This window comes from Bombina bombina, chromosome 12 (assembly GCF_027579735.1).
Source record: "Bombina bombina isolate aBomBom1 chromosome 12, aBomBom1.pri, whole genome shotgun sequence".
NCBI classification, from domain to species: Eukaryota; Metazoa; Chordata; class Amphibia; order Anura; family Bombinatoridae; genus Bombina; species Bombina bombina.
In genome coordinates, this window is record NC_069510.1 from 21270083 (window position 1) to 21291162 (window position 21080).

A 21080-nucleotide genomic window follows, 5' to 3' on the forward strand; every position below is an offset into this window, starting at 1 on the left:
CTTTCTCTCTTTGCTCAGGCTTGGGCAAGAGATGTTCCGGATCCCTGGGCACTAGAAATAGTCTCTCGGGGGTATCTTCTAGAGTTCAAGGAACTTCCTCCAAGGGGAAGGTTCCACATGTCTCGCTTATCTTCAGACCAGATAAAGAGACAGGCATTCTTACATTGCGTAGGAGACCTATTAAAGATGGGAGTGATACACCCAGTTCCAACAGCGGAACAAGGTCTGGGTTTTTACTCAAACCTGTTTGTAGTTCCCAAAAAAGAGGGAACTTTCAGGCCAATTCTGGATTTAAAAATTCTAAACAACTTCCTCAGAGTTCCATCATTCAAAATGGAAACCATTTTACCAACAATCCAGGAGGGTCAATATATGACTACCGTGGACTTATAGGATGCGTACCTGCATATTCCTATCCACAAGGATCATCATCAGTTCCTGAGGTTCGCCTTTCTGGACAAACATTACCAGTTTGTGGCTCTTCCATTCGGTTTAGCCACTGCTCCCAGAATTTTCACAAAGGTGCTAGGGTCCCTTCTAGCGGTCCTAAGGCCGAGGGGCATTGCTGTAGCACCTTACCTAGACGACATTCTAATCCAAGCGTCGTCCCTCTTCAAAGCAAGGGCTCATACAGACATTGTTTTAGCCTTTCTCAGGTCTCACGGGTGGAAGGTGAACATAGAAAAGAGTTCCCTGTCCCCGTCCACAAGGGTTCCTTTTCTGGGAACAATAATAGATTCTGTGGAAATGAAGATTTTTCTGACAGAGGTCAGAAAGTTAAAGCTTCTAAACGCTTGTCGAGTTCTTCAATCTATTCCTCAGCCTTCCATAGCTCAGTGCATGGAGGTAATAGGACTAATGGTTGCAGCAATGGACGTGGTTCCTTTTGCTCGAATTCATTTAAGACCATTGCAACTGTGCATGCTCAAACAGTGGAATGGGGATTATGCAGACTTGTCTCCCCAGATTCAAGTAGACCAGGTAACCAGAGACTCACTCCTCTGGTGGTTGACTCACGATCACCTGTCTCAGGGAATGAGTTTCCGCAGACCAGAGTGGGTCATTGTCACGACCGACGCCAGTCTCTTAGGCTGGGGCACGGTCTGGGACTCCCTGAAAGCTCAGGGTCTATGGTCTCGGGAAGAGTCTCTTCTCCCGATAAACATTTTGGAACTAAGAGCGATATTCAATGCGCTCCTGGCTTGGCCTCAACTAGCGAAGGCCAGATTCATAAGATTTCAGTCAAACAACATGACGACTGTAGCGTACATCAATCATCAGGGGGGGAACAAAGAGTTCCTTGGCGATGAGAGAGGTATCCAAGATCATCAAATGGGCGGAGGCTCACTCCTGCCATCTATCTGCAATTCACATCCCAGGAGTAGACAACTGGGAGGCGGATTATTTGAGTCGTCAGACTTTCCATCCGGGGGAGTGGGAACTTCACCGGGAGGTCTTTGCCCAGTTAACTCAACTATGGGGCACTCCAGATATGGATCTGATGGCGTCTCGTCAGAACTCCAAGGTTCCTCGCTACGGGTCCAGATCCAGGGATCCCAAGGCGACACTAGTGGAAGCATTGGTGGCGCCTTGGTCGTTCAATCTAGCTTATGTGTTTCCACCGTTCCCTCTCCTTCCCAGGCTTGTAGCCAGGATCAAACAGGAGAAGGCCTCGGTGATTCTAATAGCTCCTGCATGGCCACGCAGGACTTGGTATGCAGACCTGGTGAATATGTCATCGGCTCCACCATGGAAGCTACCTTTGAGGCAGGATCTTCTAGTACAAGGTCCATTCGAACATCCAAATTTAGTCTCTCTGCAACTGACTGCTTGGAAATTGAACGGTTGATTCTATCTAAGCGTGGGTTTTCAGATTCGGTTATAGATACTCTGGTTCAGGCCAGAAAACCTGTGACTAGGAAAATTTACCATAAGATATGGCAAAAATATATCTGTTGGTGCGAATCCAAGGGATACTCTTGGAGTAAAATTAAAATTCCTAGGATACTTTCCTTTCTCCAAGAGGGTTTGGATAAAGGTTTGTCAGCTAGTTCTCTAAAAGGACAGATATCTGCTCTGTCTGTTTTGTTGCACAAACGTCTGGCAGCCGTGCCAGATGTACAGGCGTTTGTACAGGCGTTAGTCAGAATCAAGCCTGTCTACAGACCTATGACTCCTCCATGGAGTCTAAAGTTAGTTCTTTCAGTTCTTCAAGGGGTTCCGTTTGAACCCTTACATTCCATAGATATTAAGTTACTATCTTGGAAAGTTCTGTTTTTGGTTGCTATTTCTTCTGCTAGAAGAGTTTCTGAATTGTCTGCTTTGCAGTGTACTTCACCCTATCTGGTATTCCATACAGATAAGGTAGTTTTACGTACCAAGCCTGGTTTTCTTCCAAAAGTGGTTTCCAACAGGAATATTAACCAGAAAATAGTTGTTCCTTCTCTGTGTCCGAATCCAGTTTCAAAGAAGGAACGTTTGTTACATAACCTAGATGTGGTCCGTGCTTTAAAATTCTATTTAGAAGCAACAAAGGATTTTAGACAGACATCATCCTTGTTTGTCTATTCTGGTAAAATAAAAATATGTATTTAAGAACAATAATACGCATTATTGTTCTTAAATACATATTTTTATTTTAATATTTTTAATATATCGAATTATCATATAGTTTTATGGATCCATATTCTTGTATGTAACTTGTTTTTAACCGGATATGATGTACTAAATTGCACATAACTGTATTAAAATTGTGATATTTTATTTGGAAAACGTATGCTCTGTGTCATCTACTATCAATATATATAGCCAATGTTTTCGATTTCTAATTTTCCTGCACCTATATATGCCTTCATAGTACACACTAACATCCACCCCCCAATCCAAAGCGACAGACGCTTGGAGTCCACGCTTTTAAACAAACTCAATAATATTATAAGAAGGACGGACAAAATCACTGTGGTCCACTATTTCAGGGAACTTATTCAGACTTTACTAATTACGTTATATATCACATATTTCCACCAAACACCTGGCCTTGCCTCTTTTGGCGCTCCTATCTTACCACCTATATACACCATAGCATTATTGCGGACTTTTTTTGGGGATCCGCTCTAGACAGGAGCCACAGGTCACTCTATACACAAGCGCTATAAGTACAACAAATTCGCCCTTCAAGAATGAGGCTTCTGTTGAACAGATCTCTAAGGCAGCGACTTGGTCTCCTCTGCATACTTTTGCCAAATTTTAAAAATTCGATACTTATGCTTATTCGGAGGCTGTTTTTGGGAGAGAGGTTTTGCAAGCAGTGGTGCCTTCCGTTTAGGTTACCTGACTTGTTCCCTCCCTTCATCCGTGTCCTAAAGCTTTGGTATTGGTTCCCACAAGTAAGGATGAAGCCGTGGACCGGACACACCAATGTAAGAGAAAACAGAATTTATGTTTACCTGATAAATTTCTTTCTCCTACGGTGTGTCCGGTCCACGGCCCGCCCTGGCTTTTAGTCAGGTTTAAAATTTTTATTTTCTGTACACTACAGTCACCACGGCACCTTATAGTTTCTCCTTTTTCTCCTAACCGTCGGTCGAATAACTGGGGGGCGGAGCCAGAGGGGGGGCTATATAGACAGCTTTTGCTGTGTGCTCTCTTTGCCATTTCCTGTAGGGAATGAGAATATCCCACAAGTAAGGATGAAGCCGTGGACCGGACACACTGTAGGAGAAAGAAATTTATCAGGTAAACATAAATTCTGTTTTGTACCGGTTTTTACGTTTTTTTCAATCCGGTTTTGCCATTAAGGGGTTAATTGTTTATTTGCATAGCTGTGCAAAGTTACTAAGGCTGTAAGATACTTCTGTAAACTTTTCGTTAAGTTTACTGATTTTTTACACTGTTTTACAGAACTTGTGCAGTTTTTTTTCTCTTAAAGGCACAGTACCGTTTTATTTCTAAGTGTTATTTACTTTGATTACAGTGTTTTCCAAGCTTGCTTGTTACATTACTAGCCTGTTTAACATGTCTGACACCAAGGGAAATCCTTGTTCAATATGTTTGGAAGCCATTGTGGAACCCCCTCTTAGAATGTGTCCCAATTGTACTGATATGTCTATAAACTATAAAGAACATATATTAGCACTTAAAAATAGAGCAATAGATGATTCTCAGTCAGAAGTAAATGAGGATTCAGCATCTAGCTCTCCCCAAGTGTCACAACCAGTAATGCCAAGTACCTCTAGTGCGTTGAATTCATTTACTTTACAAGACATGGCCACAGCTATGAATACAACCCTCACAGAGGTTTTATCCAAAACTGCCTGGTTTACAAGGAAAGCGGGACAGCTCTGGGTTAAGGAAAAATGCTGAGCCGTCTGACGCTTTAGTAGCCGTATCTGATATGCCCTCACAATGCTCTGAAGTAGGGGTGAGGGATTTGTTATCTGAGGGAGAAATTTCTGATTCAGGAAAGATGCTTCCTCAGACAGATTCTGATATGACGGCCTTTAAATCTAAGCTTGGACACCTTCGCTTATTGCTCAGGGAGGTATTAGCGACTCTAGATGATTGTGACCCTATAGTGGTCCCAGAGAAATTGTGTAAAATGGATAAATATTTAGAGGTTCCTGTTTACACTGATGTTTTTCCAGTCCCTAAGAGGATTGTGAATATTATTGCTAAGGAGTGGGATAGACCAGGTATTCCGTTCTCTCCCCCTCCTGTTTTTAAGAAAATGTTTCCTATATCTGACACCATAAGGGACTCATGGCAGACAGTTCCTAAGGTGGAGGGAGCTATTTCTACTCTGTCTAAGCGTACAACTATACCTATCGAAGACAGTTGTGCTTTCAAAGATCCTATGGATAAAAAACTAGAGGGTCTCCTGAAGAAAATTTTTGTTCATCAAGGTTTTTCTTTCCAACCTATTGTGTGCATTGTTCCTGTAACTACTGCAGCTGCTTTCTGGTTTGAGGCTCTAGAAGAGGCTCTTCAAATGGAGACTCCATTAGAGGAGATTATGGACAGAATTAAGTCCCTTAAGTTGGCTAATTCTTTTATTACAGATGCCGCATTTCAACTGGCTAAATTAGCGGCAAATAGTTCAGGTTTTGCCATTCTAGCACGCAGGGCGTTATGGCTTAAGTCCTGGTCTGCTGATGTGTCATCTAAATCTAAACTTTTGAACATTCCTTTCAAAGGTAAGACCCTATTCGGGCCTAAACTGAAAGAGATTATTTCAGACATCACTGGAGGGAAAGGTCATGCCCTCCCTCAGGATAGAACGAATAAGATGAGGACCAAACAAAATAATTTTTGTTCCTTTCGGAACTTTAAGAGTGGTCCCGCTTCAGCTTCCTCTGCTGCAAAGCAAGAGGGGAATTTTGCCCAATCCAAGTCAGTCTGGAGACCTAACCAGGCTTGGAACAAGGGTAAACAGGCCAAGAAGCCTGCAGCTGCCTCTAAGACAGCATGAAGGGGTAGCCCCTGGTCCGGGGCCGGATCTAGTATGGGGCAGACTCTCTCTCTTCGCTCAGGCTTGGGCGAGAGATGTTCACGATCCCTGGGCTTTAGAAATTGTGCCCCAGGGATATCTTCTGGAATTCAAAGACTCCCTTCCAAGGGGGAGATTTCACATTTCTCGATTGTCTGTAAACCAGACAAAGAGAGAGGCATTCTTACGCTGTGTAGAAGACCTACATACCATGGGGGTGATCCGCCCAGTCCCAAAAGAGGAACAGGGGCTAGGGTTTTATTCAAACCTGTTTGTGGTTCCAAATAAAGAGGGAACTTTCAGACCAATCTTGGATCTCAAAATTCTAAACAAGTTCCTCAAAGTTCCATCATTCAAGATGGAGACTATTTGGACTATTCTACCTCTGATCCAGGAGGGTCAATATATGACTACTGTGGACTTAAAGGATGCGTATCTACACATCCCTATTCACAGAGATCATCATAAATTTCTCAGATTCGCCTTTCTAAACAGGCATTACCAGTTTGTGGCCCTTCCATTCGGGTTGGCCACGGCTCCCAGAATTTTCACAAAACTGCTAGGGTCCCTTCTGGCGGTTCTATGACCACGGGGCATAGCAGTGGCGCCTTATCTAGACAACATCTTAATTGAAGCGTCGACTTTCCAGCTAGCCAAGTCTCACACGGACATCGTGTTGGCCTTTCTGAGATCTCACGGGTGGAAGGTGAACATAAAAAAAGAGTTCTCTCTTCCCTCTTACAAGAGTTCCCTTCCTAGGGACTCTGATAGACTCGGTAGAAATGAAAATATTTCTGACGGAGGTCAGAAAATCAAAACTCTTAACCACTTGCCGGGCTCTTCATTCCATTCCTCGGCCATCAGTGGCTCAGTGTATGGAAGTAATCGGACTCATGGTAGCGGCAATGGACATAGTTCCTTTTGCTCGCCTACACCTCAGACCACTGCAACTATGCATTCTCAAACAGTGGAATGGGGATTATGCAGATTTATCTCCTCAACTGCATCTGGACCAGGAGACCAGAGATTCTCTTCTCTGGTGGTTGTCTCAGGACCACTTGTCTCAGGGAATGTATTTTCCGCAGGCCAGAGTGGCTCATTGTAACGACAGATGCCAGCCTGCTAGGTTGGGGTGCAGTCTGGAACTCCCTGAAAGCACAGGGCTTATGGTCTCGGGAGGAATCTCTTCTTCCGATAAACATTCTAGAACTAAGAGCGATATTCAATGCGCTTCAGGCGTGGCCTAAGCTTGCTGCGGCCAAATTCATCAGGTTTCAGTCGGACAACATCACGACTGTAGCTTATATCAATCATCAAGGAGGAACAAGGAGTTCTCTTGCAATGATGGAGGTAACCAAAATAATCCGATGGGCAGAGGATCACTCTTGCCATCTCTCAGCAATCCACATCCCAGGAGTAGAGAACTGGGAGGCGGATTTCCTAAGTCGTCAGACTTTTCATCCGGGGAGTGGGAACTCCATACGGAGGTATTTGCCCAGCTGATTCAGCTATGGGGCACACCAGAATTGGATCTGATGGCATCTCGTCAGAATGCCAAACTTCCTTGTTACGGGTCCAGGTCCCGGGATACCCAGGCGGTACTGATAGATGCTCTAGCAGTGCCTTGGTCCTTCAATCTGGCCTATGTATTTCCACCGTTTCCTCTCCTCCCATGTCTGGTTGCCAGAATCAAGCAGGAGAGAGCTTCAGTGATTCTGATAGCACCTGCGTGGCCACGCAGGACTTGGTATGCAGACCTAGTGGACATGTCCTCGGTTCCACCGTGGACTCTGCCAATGAGGCGGGACCTTCTAATCCAAGGTCCGTTCACGCATCCAAATCTAGTTTCTCTGCGTCTGACTGCTTGGAGATTGAACGTCTGATTCTATCAAAGCGTGGTTTCTCTGAGTCGGTCATTGATACCCTGATTCAGGCTAGAAAGCCTGTCACCAGGAAGATCTATCATAAGATCTTTATTGGTGTGAATCCAAAGGTTACTCGTGGAGTAAGATTAGGATTCCTAGAATATTGTCTTTTCTCCAAGAAGGTTTGGAGAAGGGATTATCTGCTAGTTCCCTAAAAGGACAAATATCTGCTTTGTCTAATCTACTACACAAACGTCTGGCAGATGTCCCAGACGTTCAAGCATTTAGTCAGGCTTTGGTCAGAATCAAGCCTGTATTTGAACCTGTTGCTCCGCCATGGAGCCTAAACTTAGTTCTTAAAGTTCTTCAAGGGGTTCCGTTTGAACCTATGCATTCCATAGATATTAAGTTTCTATCTTGGAAAGTTTTGTTTTTAGTAGCTATCTCTTCGGCTCGAAGGGTTTCTGAGCTATCTGCTTTAAAATGGGATTCCCCTTATCTTGTTTTCCATGCAGATAAGGTGGTTTTGCGTTCCAAACCTGGGTTTCTTCCTAAGGTTGTTTCTAATAAGAATATCAACCAAGAAATTGTGGTTCCTTCTCTGTGTCCTAATCCTTCATCTAAGAAGGAACGTCTGTTACAGAATCGTGATGTGGTTCGTGCTTTAAAGTTCTACTTACAAGCAACTAAAGATTTCCGTCAAACATCTTCATTGTTTGTTGTTTATTCTGGTAAACGGAGAGGTCAAAGGGCTACGGCTACCTCTCTTTCCTTTTGGCTGAAAAGCATCATCCGTTTGGCCTATGAAACTGCTGGACAGCAGCCTCCTGAAAGAATTATTGCTAATTCTACTAGAGCTGTGGCTTCCACATGGGCTTTTAAATATGAGGCTTCTGTTGAACAGATTTGTAAGGCGGCGACTTGGTCTTCGCTTCATACTTTTTCCAAATTTTCCAAATTTGATACTTTTGCTTCTTCGGAGACTATTTTTGGGAGAAAGGTTCTACAAGCAGTGGTGCCTTCTGTTTAAGGTCCCTGTCTTGTCCCTCCCTTCATCCGTGTCCTAAAGCTTTGGTATCGGTATCCCACAAGTATGGATGAATCCATGGACTTGATACATCTTACAAGAGAAAACATAATTTATGCTTACCTGATAAATTTATTTCTCTTGTGATGTATCGAGTCCATGGCCCGTCCTGTTTTTTAAGACAGGCATATATATTTTTATTTTAAAACTTTCAGTCACCACTGCACCCTATAGTTTCTCCTTTTTCTTCCTAGCCTTCGGTCGAATGACTGGGGGGGGAGCTAAGGGAGGAGCTATATAGACAGCTCTGCTGTGGGTGTTCTATTTGCCACTTCCTGTAGGGAAGGAGAATATCCTACAAATATGGATGAATCCATGGACTCGATACATCACAAGAGAAATAAATTTATCAGGTAAGCATAAATTATGTTTTCCTTGTTCCTGATTCCGGCTCGTCTGACTATTCGCTTTGGCTCCTGACTCGGCTCGTCTGACTACCAGCTCTGGTTTTGACTCCTGGCTTGTTATTTGACTTGTGGACTTTTTATTATTTTTTTGCTATTAATAAAGGTGTGATTATTTTTGCACTTCTCGTCTCAGTCTGATTCCTGGCACCCTGACACTTATGCTATCGGCATTTAACATTGCACAAGCAGTTCTGGTGAAATGCTTGTGCAATGCTGCCCCCTGCAGATTTGCAGCCAATCAGCCGCTAGCATGGGGGTGTCAATCAACCCGATCGTATGAGATCGGGCGGATTGATGTCTGCAGCCTCAGAGGCAGCGGATAAGTTAAGGAGCAGTGATCTTAAGACCGCTGCTTCTCATTTCCTGATTCCCGTGAGCCTGAAGGCTTGCATGGAAACAGGGGCATCAGGGGCCATTCGGCCCTTGATAAATCAGCCCCAAGTGCTATTGCAATGTCTTTTTGTCATGCATTTGTTGCTTATGCAAATCTACTGTATTTGCTGGTCCTTTAAGGCAGGCTATAAACTTACACGAGACAGAATGGTGCACTGGCGCTGTGGAAATGCCATCATGTGCAAAAATCTACAGAAATTATTTGCAATAGATGTCAAACTTAAATATTTAAAAAATATGTTAAAAATAGGGGGGGCGGAGCCAACTATCAAAGAGGAAAGACGTTCTATAGCAGAGCTCCTGAAGCCTGATCGCTAAAACTCTGATTTATGGAGTTCTAGGAACCTATATATTTTTCCTAACTCGCTCTTAAGATGGTGGAATTTACCACACATCTTACTTCTCTACTGGAAGGCCTGTTTGATAAAGCTGACAGTCAATTTCGCAGCTTGAGGTCTATTATTATAGACTATGACACCCACGTGGCAGGCCAGACAGAAGACTCACTGCCTACTCAACACTTTTCTGAATGACCGCAAGAAAGGCAGTCCAGATGGGGTTCGACCAGCGTCTTACCTGGAACTACAAGTAGTGACCCGACGCAACCACATACAGCTGATCCGTCCCACATAGCTGCCGTTGTATCGGGATCAGTGGGATTTGTCCAGACCACTGCTGAGCAGTGCCCACGGCTCTTTCTCCCTCCTTACCTAAGCTTGCAAATGACGCCAATACCTAACACTCTCAAGACGCCAGGCGATGCAGGAGACTACTGTGAGCAATTAGCGGAGAACTTACACCTGCCACTTAAGGTACCTACCGCTTTATGGGAAGGAGCTTGGGCAGCAGGACAGTCTTTGTTTCAGAAACGGTGTGTTCCGTGTGGCTTCCCCTTGCAGACGACCTGATCCACTGTAGAGGATTGCATAGAGGCCCTTCAAGGCCCCCAGAGCGCCACTAGAACTGGGGTGGGTTAGAAAGGCTCCTTGCAAATACTGGTTGACATTAAGGCTATAGATATGCCTATGCAGTATTGCCTATTTGTCTTCAGCTCTTATACCCCATGAGTTACCAACTCTAGTGGAGACAGTTGCTATAGGGGATTACTGCACTAGCCCAAGTTTCATATTACATCCTCATAACACTGCAGCCCCTTCTTGGTGGTACATGACTCTGCTGACAGGCCCCCTTTTGCATAGCTCTAATCTAGGGCTGCTAGCTATCTTAGTATATCTCTCCTCATCTTGCAGCCCCCTCTGTCTACCTTAAGGGACCAAGTCAGGATCATCTATAATTTTACATAACCAGCTTTTAGTAAGGAGCCATCCCTGGGAAGTCTAGTTTTACGTACACAGGCTCTTGGATAACATACCAAACAAAGCACCTCCCTTGGCACCCTAGTTTAGTTATGGCCCTGTTTGCATCTATAGCCTACACAATTCCATATATAAACCCACCTTACAACCCTACTATGGTTGGCTCCACCCTCCTCCCCCTGCCCCCCCATCTTTCCCATAACTTGAGTGGCTCTTGCCCACTGCAACACCTTTCCTTCCCCACTTTCTGTGACCCACCTGTGGTCGTTACAAAAGCCAATTCTCCACATCATGACAGTTTAACGGGAAGTTAGAATTTACTTACTATACAGGTGTGGAGCCATGCTCCAGTTACTAAAATATAAAATGAAGTTCTATCTCAGTTAGCCCAAACCTTTGCTTGACACCTTACTCGGCATGACACATGTTCTCATTTGTCTTGGTCGGCCTTTCAGTATTGATACCGTTATGATTACCATTGAGAGCTCCAACATTAATGTCTCAATTTGATGCTTAGATTCGCAACCCTTCTCCTAGCTGAATGGTTTACTTATACGTCACAATATTGTGTGTTTTGCCTTGATGTTGATGTTAATATTATTAATGAGCAAATTTTGTATTTTACTTGTCTATGAAACTTCAATAAAAATTGTCTTTTAAAAATAAAAATAAAAATATGATAAAAATGTTTCTAAGATTGGAATGCAATGTAGGTTTCATTATAAAAACATAATACCCTGAGCTCTGGGATTCTCAGACAATGAGTGGGGGCAGCTGGGGTACCCTCCTGTTTCCTGCTGACATTTGGTGTGCCCCTGTACATTCGCCTGTCTCATTCATCCATTAGGAAATGTACTGGGGAATGTATAGACCAGAAGTGGTGAACCTTGACATTTGCCCAAACTGACATTCAAATACATTTTCTAGCATGCAGTTTTTCCAACAGCTGATACTATGTTGTCTGTGAGAAAAAAATACCAATTTGGGCATGTTTTCAAAAAAGGTTGGAAGCCATTTTTTCTTTGGGCTTTTGGCCTGGCTATCGTGAGTGTGCAAGTTAGTGGTGACAAAGGGCTTAGTTAGGTAGATATGTCAGGAAACGGAATGATAGGAACCTGCAAGTTTTTTCTAACAAGCTTTTTTTCCATTTATAATAAGAACACAAAAAGAAAATGCTGTAATATGTTAGAGTATTTTATTATTGAGCTATTGCTTGCATATAATTATGTAAACAGATATTTAAAGCCAGCTGGGGAGCCAAGAATAACAAGAAGCATATGTGTGTATCCACCAATCACCAGCTAGCGCCCAGTAGTGCATTGCTGCTCCTGAGCCTACCTGGATATGCTTTGCAACAAAAGATTCCAAGTGATATTAGAAGTAATGTTTTTTTTTTTAAAGAGCTGTCCTTGTACATACATCTGTGTTCTGCCGAGCGAGACATTTTAGACTGGACTGTGGGGGGATGGAGTGTGATTGTTTTACTATACTTAATTCTTCCTAAATTCTTTCACTACTGCAATACAGCTGTTGTGTGTGTGTGTGTGTCTATGTGTCAGCACTCCCCAAACCGACTCACTCTGCTGGAAAAGCAAAGAGGGGTGGAAACTTATTCCTACACAGGGCTGTGTCCCCTAACAAACATTACGAGAAACATATGCCTTACTGAGGCAATATTTATATGTTAGAACATGGTCCATTCGGAGGGAGGTGAGTCTACGGTGTTTTCTGAAACCTTTAACAATGAGAGGCAGAGGGGGAAATTGACCTCATTTTTAAACCTCAGTAGAATTGAAATATCTGCCTTGGCTAATCTTGTATGTATTCAATATTTTTTTTCTTGCATTTTTTTCCCTTTCACTTTGTTTTACAAGTAACTCAGCCACAAACTGTTATTCCCGTGCAAATTTTAGCTGGACATGTTTCAGAAAGAACAAAGCATACGTACTTATTCCTGTATACACATTGATTTTAAAAAAATCCATTTCGTCCTGACATTAAAAACACAAAGATAAACTGACTCTAGGGTTAGAAGGATGTAAAAGTAAAAAATGCACAATTGTCTTCACTGTAGCATTTGACATATGTGCTTTTAGTATGGTCGAGATTCTGTAGAACATTTATAGTGTCGCGCTATCTTTAAACAAGACGTTGCATACTTGTGAGTCATTAGGGTGTCAGTTACCTGAGTGTGGTTCCAAAATGTCAATAAATGGCTTTATGTTATTTTTTAAAGTCTCTTTATAATATGGAATAAAAAACATATCATAATTTTTTGATGAATATTGCGATTGCGATTTTATTAAAATATTTTCTAAAAATGTTGCATTACAAAAATGCATTTAACTGTTCAAAACAGCAGCTTGTTACCTTTGCAGTTTGCACTGCCGACTGGATAGGCCACAGAAAAGAGCCCACAGACTGGATAGGCCACAGAAAAGAGCCCACCAGTCTGCAATCTTCCTTGTCTGTGCACACCTCAGAGCTGAAGCAACAAGCCATAAAGGCAAGTAAAATGGCGGCAGTAACGTTGTGTGTTGTGCTTCTGCTGTGCTGGAGCGTTTCTGTGACTGACATGACATGTTAAGAAAGCCATTTTGAACTGTAGATACAGAGCAGCAGTCGTTAAAGCTTTGACTCCTGAATGTAATACGTTCTCTTGAACAATGTATCTTTTTATTACTATATTTTTACCTTATAATTATGTGATTTTAGGCCAAGAGCAAAGGAAACAAATCTGCAGCTAATTTGCAATATATTATAAAACTTTACCAATTGCTTTATTCTCCAGATAAGCAACACATTGCAATTGAGCTGTTGCTTAAAGTCAATGTAAAGTCTCATCAAGTAGTGCCTGGTTTTAAAAATACTATTAAAAACAGGGGCGCTTTCATTGATGAAACTTTACATTGCACCATATTTGTAGAAATACTTACCTCTTCGTCTTGAAAGAGGCTCCAGCGTTTCGCCAGCCTCTTCCTATGTCAGCATAAAGCAACGCCGTGATTGGAGGAAGGTCGGAATCGTCATTTCTAACGTAAGAAAGAGGCTTGCGACGGGCGGGGGGAAGCGACATCATCAGCGATCCGGCTTTCAAGACGAAGAGCTAAGTATTTCTACAAATATGGTGCATTATAAAGTTTAATCAATGAAAGTGCCCCTGTTTTTAATAGTATTTTTAAAAACGGGGCACTACTTGATGAAACTTTACATTCACTTTAATTTAAAATTTAATTTCAAAACGATCTGCAGAAAATTTTAGTGAAAAAAAGTTCTGCCCTGCTTCATAAAATGTGCTCTGATTTCTTGTTACTTTCTTTTTTTATTTTGCTTTATATTTTAAAGAAAAACAAAAACAAATAAAAGTTCAACCAATATCACTAAATAGCGGTTTAATAAAAAATATCCCTTTTGTCACGTGACTGATTACTGGCAACTACAGGCCAGTCAGCCAGATATCAAAAACCTTTGTTTGAATATAGTGTTATTCTAATCACAATAATAACTATTAACTTAGCCAATAAAGGCACACATATCTCAAAATGGCCGTTGCCCACTGTTAATTGAAAACATTTTAACTCTGTGCAATAATCTCTGTAGCAGTCAAGGGGTTAATCGATCGTTTTAATAGATACAACACTATTTTTTTATTATACATCCCAAGAATATACATATCTGCCTGAAAGATGTCCATTTATTGACTGATGAACATCTCAAAAATCACACTTCCGTCCCTTACATTCCATTTTTCATTATTTTTTTTATTAAAGCGCCCCCTCCATATATTAATCACAGTACTTTTTTTCACTACACTCACACTAAGGCATACGTTCTAGTGATGTTGATAGGAACGGATACAGTTAAGATTTATCTGACAGATCTGGCATGTTTACTGTCTTTGAAATAGTTCCTTAATTTCTGTCATCTGGAGGATCAAAGAGATGAGGCTGTATTTAGTTAAAGGTATCGTCTTCTGTGAAAGTAGTTATCCTTTTTTTTTTTTTTTTTAGCAGTTTAACAACTACCTTCCTTAAGATTACATGTGTAAATAATTTTACGTAAAGTACCTGAGGTTACTGTAAGACTTGGTTTGAATTTGTGATGTCTTTTTGTGTGAAACTGGTAGTTTTTTAAAAAAAAACAAAAAAACAAAAAAACATACTTCAACCATATTATCTGTAATGCTTAAAATATTTAACAGGCATAAAAGTAATACTTTGCATGTGTTTGCAAAAATGTTTCTATTAAAACTTATCACAGCTTGATAGCAAAGTGCATGCAATCCACTGCCAACATAATGGTAAGCATCTTGCCCACTCATTCTCCTCCAATATTTGCTCTAAATGACTGACATCACAGGACAAAGTGACACTGTACAGAAGGCAAGCTCACTTACACTCAACTGCAGCTTTAAAGGGACGTGAAACCCAACAATTTTCTTTAAAAAGGTTTGTTCTGTCTAAATTATAAAACAACTTTCTGGGGGGTGGCGGAGCCTGCTCTTAAAGCGGCGACACATCTTTGTGAAGCTCCAGGAGTTTGAACGTTTTCTAATAAGTTCCCTAAAGCAAATCTACTTTATTCTACACCTTTGTGAAGTCTACTTAGCTGGAATCCGACAGATGTTTAGAGTGGATGATCCGACGATGCTTGTGCCTATGTTCTCTGAGACAGCTATGCGACAGACTTCTACACAGGCCTAGAAGCCATTTTGAAATTTGCTGCAAACAAGCAGCGTGAGGATCTCGAGAAGCGAACCCTGTGTGTGAGGTGTGAAGTATAGGTCGGGGGCTGCCGCAAAATAACACCGTCCAAACACTGGGGTTAAGATATCCTGTAATAGGATAAATACTCCTAAGTTAACAATATACTGCACATTAGCTTGCTTAACATACTCTTTTATACCCAAGCTGGAACATGGAGAATGCTACAACGCTCCTGACAGAGCTTGAATGTATTCTGGAGAAACACTATAATGATCTCATATACATGATACGAGAGGCATTTAACCCTTCCCATGTGACTAAACATACCTGTGATGTTGCAGCAACCTTCACGTCTAAATTAAGTGGGGATGGCAGGGCTTTGGGGCCCCGGCTCCTGTTACCCCAATTACCGGCATCAAGCAGCTGAAGGCGCTGGCGGACTAAGTGATAAGAAGGAGCTGTGTGGCAACTCAGATCTAGCCATCTGTAAAGAGCTGGACACTGGAAGCATTGGCGAGATTGGCCAAGGCAAGGTTGTGCTGATGGGAACAAATATAGTGGATCTCACTGATACACTTTTTCTGGACCTGGAATTGGGATTACGATTTACAGCCTCTCCGCTGAGCTCAGCCCAGAATACCGGAGGTAAGACTTTGCCATGCGGTGTGGTGGCTATGGAGTTAGCATGGCTCGATGAGTACACAGGTGGATCTCCTGAAACCCCTGGGACATTTGGCATTTTGAGACTGGGGATTCCTGCATGCTTTGTTACTATATTCTCATATGGCACTACGCTCGCACTGACTTTTATGGAACCAGTCTTCACAGATTCCTTGAGGTCAACAATGTTACAGAGCATTTGCTGACAGATAGCCCTATTTCCTGCACACTGGACACACCAGGGTCAAGGGATACTCAGACATGGTATCGGCTAAAAACGTCCTCTTAGACTAGGGTGTGATATGAAGCCTAGGACTGTAGTTGCATAGTTATTATATACCATTGTTAAAGGTAACCAGTAATACTTATGACGGCTTCCCTATCTGATGATTATGTCAGTTGCCTGACAATTTTCCTAAATCTTAAACTACAGAGACACACATCTGTTTACTTTCTCCATAAGGTATATAGAGCCGTTCATTGTTACAGTGTAAGCTATCATAAATTATGTTTCTACACTTATTATACTTTTTGCCCTATACTGTTTATATATATGTGGCACTCTTGCTATAAAGTTTTGATCCTTAGTTTATTTTAAGCCCTAAACCACTTTAATAACGCTCCTGAGTGATAAATATCTTCAGATATATAGGCGTTCACCATATAAGAAAGTACTCTGGGAGATATAAATTTTTATCTGAATATTAGCATATACTATTGGCTGATATATAACCTAATTCCATATTTAAGGGCTCTGGGTGAACCTTCTTATCTGTTTATATATACAATATTTGTATATTATGATGATTCATTAAGATGCATTTTCCCTTTAGTTTACAAGCTACTATATATGTTTTAGCCATACACATGTTTCTCTCTCTCTCTCTCTCTCTCTCTCTATATATATATATATATCCTATAATATTAAAGGCCAAGTGTGTTTGTCCGAAGCTGTCATGCGCAGTAGAGATTGCACGAGGACAAACACACCTGGCCTCCAACAAACTGACCTGAGCTGGCACCTAATCTGTGAAGGGGCGGAGCCGACTGTCCGTAAAGGTGCAGAGCTGTGCCGTGAAGAGCAGGGCTGGGAATGAAGGGGCGGAGTTTGAGCATGACGGGGCGGAGCCTGGCGGGAGCTGCTGTGGCTGTCTGAGTGTCTGCATGAGAGAGAGAGCAGCACAAGAGGGGAGATATAGAGCAAGAGAGGGGGAAAGACAGCAAAAGAGAGGGGGGTGAGAGAGAGCAAAAGAGAGGGGGGGTGAGAGAGCAAAGGAGAGGGGGGTGAGAGAGAGCAAAAGAGAGGGGGTGAGAGAGAGAGAGAGAGAGCAAAAGAGAGGGGTGAGAGAGAGCAAAATACAGGGGAGGTAGAGAGAAAAAGAGAGGGGGAGAGAGAGCAAAAGAGGGGGAGAGAGAGTGCAAAAGAGAGGGGAGAGAGATCAAAAGAGAGGGGGAGGCAAGATCAAAAGAGAGGGGGAGGCTAGATCAAAAGAGAGGGGGAGAGAAAAAGCAAAAAATAGGGGGGAGAGAGAGCAAAAGAGAGAGAGAGAGAGCAAAAGAGAGAGGGAGAGAGAGCAAAAGATAGGGGGAGAGATAGAGAGAGCAAAAGAGAGAAGGGAGAGAGAGCAAAAGAGAGAGGGGGAGAGAGAGAGCAAAAGAGAGGGGGGAGAGATAGAGCAAAAGAGAGGGGGAGAGAGAGAGCAAAAGAGAGGGGGGGATAGAGCAAAAGAGAGGAGGGAGAGAGATCAAAAGAGAGGGGGGAGAGAGATCAAAAGAGAGGGGGGAGAAAGACCAAAAGAGAGGGGGAGCGAGAGCAAAAGAGAGGGGGGGGGGAGAGAGAGAGCAAAAGAGAGGGGGGGGGGAGAGAGAGAGCAAGCAAAAGAGAGGATGGAGAGAGGGAGCACAAAAGAGAGGGGAGAGAGCGCAAAAGAGAGGTGGGGAGAGAGCGCAAAAGAGAGGAGGGGAGAGAGAGAGCAAAAGAGAGGTGAGAGAAAAAGAACAAAAGAGAGGGGGAAGAGAGAGAGCAAAATAGAGGGGGGGGGAGCAAGGGTTTGGGACCCCTGTACTGCAAAAAATGGCCTGTGTACACGGGTTTTAGGACTAGTATATATATATATATATATATATATATATATACTCTATGTTTCCACTTATCCAGCCACTTTGTGGGCTTACACATGTTTATGCTGTGCAACCCTGACTACCTCTAGGGTTTTACTTTACATTTTATTTATCCTCTTATACCTGTGTGGGCGTATGTATATATACATGTTTGTGTATACATGAGTTTATGTGTGTATATTTATACTTATAAATATTTGTAACTGGAGAGCAAGTATGATTATGATAACCTGCTTTTATGTTTCTCCTTTTTAAGTTCCAAGTTGTATCTCATATATACTGTACAACAGATCAAGCACTGTAACAGAATTTTATGTTTCCTGTTATGCTTGGATGCACCTGTAACTTTAAATATTGTCTCTCAATTAAAAAAACTAAACAAAAAAAAACTTTCCAATTTACTTTTATGATCAATTTTGCTTCAGTCTTTTGGTATCCTTTATTAGAGGAGCAGCAATGGACTATTGTGAGCTAACTGAACACATCAGTAAGCAATCACAATAGACATATGTGTATCCACCAATCAGCAGCTTGCTCCTGAGCCTACCTTTTCAGCAAAGGATACAAGAGAACTAATCAAATTAGATAATAGAAGTAAATTGGAAAGTTCTTTAAAATGGTCTGTTCTATCTGAATCATGAAATAAAAATATTGTGGTTCATGTCCCGTTAAGGCTATGGGGCCTATTTATCAAAGCGTCAACTGTGCTACATTCGTTGGCACCTATACGCTCGCCTAACATCGCTGCCGTGGACCTGAATACGCTCTCCATAGTTGTCAAAAAAGCTGTCAAAAAGCCACGCACCATGTATGGGGCGATGAGCAGCAGACTGTTGTTAACTAACAGTCATCGATCTCACTGCTATTCGGCTTTTTGACAGCTTTATTTGTATACTGTCACTAAACACAGCCACTATACTAAACTGTTTAACCTCTATCCCGCCGCAACTAAAAAAAGTTATTAACCCCTAAACTGCCACTCCCGCAGCCCACCGTCACTTTAATAAAGTTATTAACCCCTAAACCGCCAGCCCCCCACATCGCCATAAACTAAACTATTAACCCCTAAACTTAACAACCCGCTAACTTTATATTAAATATTAACTCATCCCTATCTTATAATCAATTTAAACTTTAGAACCTTTAGATTTAAATTAAACTATATTAAACTATTAATTAACCTACCCTAACTATTATAATAAAATTACATTAAACTATATTAAATTAATAATTAATCTAACCTATTATACTAAAATTACATTAAACTATATTAAAATAAAAATTAATCTAACCTAACTTTTATACTAAAATTACATAAAACTACAAATTAAAATAACTATATTATATATTTAAACACCTAACCCTACTCAAATAATTTAAATCTACACTAAAAAATTACTAAGTTACCAAAAATAACAAACACTAAGTTACACAAAAAAATAAACACTAAGTTACAAAAAATAAATTATCAAAGCTTTAAACTAATTACACCTAATCTAAGAGCCCTATGAAAATAAAAAAGCCCCCCTAAAATAAAAAAACCCTAACCTACAATAAACTACAAATAGCCCTTTAAAGGGCCTTTTGCGGGGCATTGCCCCAAAGAAATCAGCTCTTTTACCTGTAAAACAAAAATACAAATACCCCCCAACAGTAAAACCCACCACCCACACAACCAACCCCCCAAATAAAAAGCTAACTAAAAAAAATTAAGCTCCCCATTGCCCTGAAAAGGGCATTTGGATGGCCATTGCCCTTAAAAGAGCATTTAGCTCTATTGCAGCCCAAGTCCTAATCTAAAACTAAAACCCACCCAATAAACCCTTAACCCCTTAAAGGGACACTCAATCAAAATTAAACTTTCATTATTAATATAGAGCATGCCATTTTAAACAACTTTCCGATTTACTTCCATTAACTAAATGTGCACAGTCTTTTTATATTTAAACTTTTTGAGTCACCAGCTCCTACTGAGCATGTGCAAGAATAAGCATGTATGCATTTGTGAATGGCTGATGGTGGTCACATGGTACGTGTATGCATTTGTAATTGGCTGATGGCTTTCACATGGTACAGGGGGAGTGGAAAAAGACATAACTTTTAAAATTGTCAGAAAAAAATCTACTACTCATTTGAAGTTCAGACTAAGTGCTTTTGCATTGCCTTGTTATCTTGCATTTGTTGATTATGCAAATCTACTGTGTTGACTGGTCGTTTAATGACAACTGACGTACCAGGTACGTCATGCAAAAACTAACAGTTAATGACAATGGACGTACCTGGTACGTCAGTTGTCTAACAGAGTGCTGGAAGCTATCACAATCGCTTCCAGCAGCTCTGAGGGTATTGCAGTGATGCCTCAATATGGAGGCATCCTGCAATACCCCTTTACAAGCCTCCGATGCAGAGAGAGCCACTCTGTGGCCCTCTCTGCACCGGTAGCGATGGTGCCGTTGTCCGGGTGGGAGGGAGCGTGCGCGTGCACGAGGTGCGTGTGCACGCACGCGCATTAGTCACACTGACACCAATGAGGGCAGAAAGGGAGAGAAAAGTAAAAAAATTTTTTTTTAAATATAAATGGATCGGGGAGGGGGGTGGGGGTATTGTGGGGGGGCTGCTACACTACAGAAAGAGTTAAGTTAAAAAATAAAATAAAAATACTTTGTTTTTTGGGGCCAAACTGGGTACTGGCAGACAGCTGTCAGTACCCAAGATAGTGGTAATTAGGTAGGGGAGAGGGTTAGAGAGCTGGAGGGGGGGATCAGGGAGGTTGGGGCTAAGGCAGGGGTCCATCACAGCTAAAATATTTTATTATTTTTATTTAAAAAAAAACAAAAAAAAACTCTTTTATTTAGTACTGGCAGACTTTCTGCCAGTACTTAAGATGGCGGTAACAATTGTGGGGTGGGGGAGGGAAGAGAGCTGTTTGGGAGGGATCAGGGGGTGGGATGTGTCAGGTGGGAGGCTGATCTCTAAAATTAACCCTGCAAGCTCCCTACAAGCTACCTAATTTAACCCCTTCACCGCTGGGCATAATTCA

General features: G+C 41.8%; 1 long non-coding RNA gene across 1 annotated transcript in view; it reads left to right on the top strand.

Annotated features, from left to right (window-relative positions):
- Window positions 1–12236: 12236 nt before the first annotated feature.
- Window positions 12237–21080, top strand: part of LOC128642610 (uncharacterized) — a 164188-nt gene continuing 155344 nt past the window's right edge. Inside the window, exon 1 of the long non-coding RNA XR_008399692.1 lies at window positions 12237–12263. This is a non-coding gene — a long non-coding RNA (uncharacterized LOC128642610). The remainder of the gene's footprint in view (window positions 12264–21080) is intronic.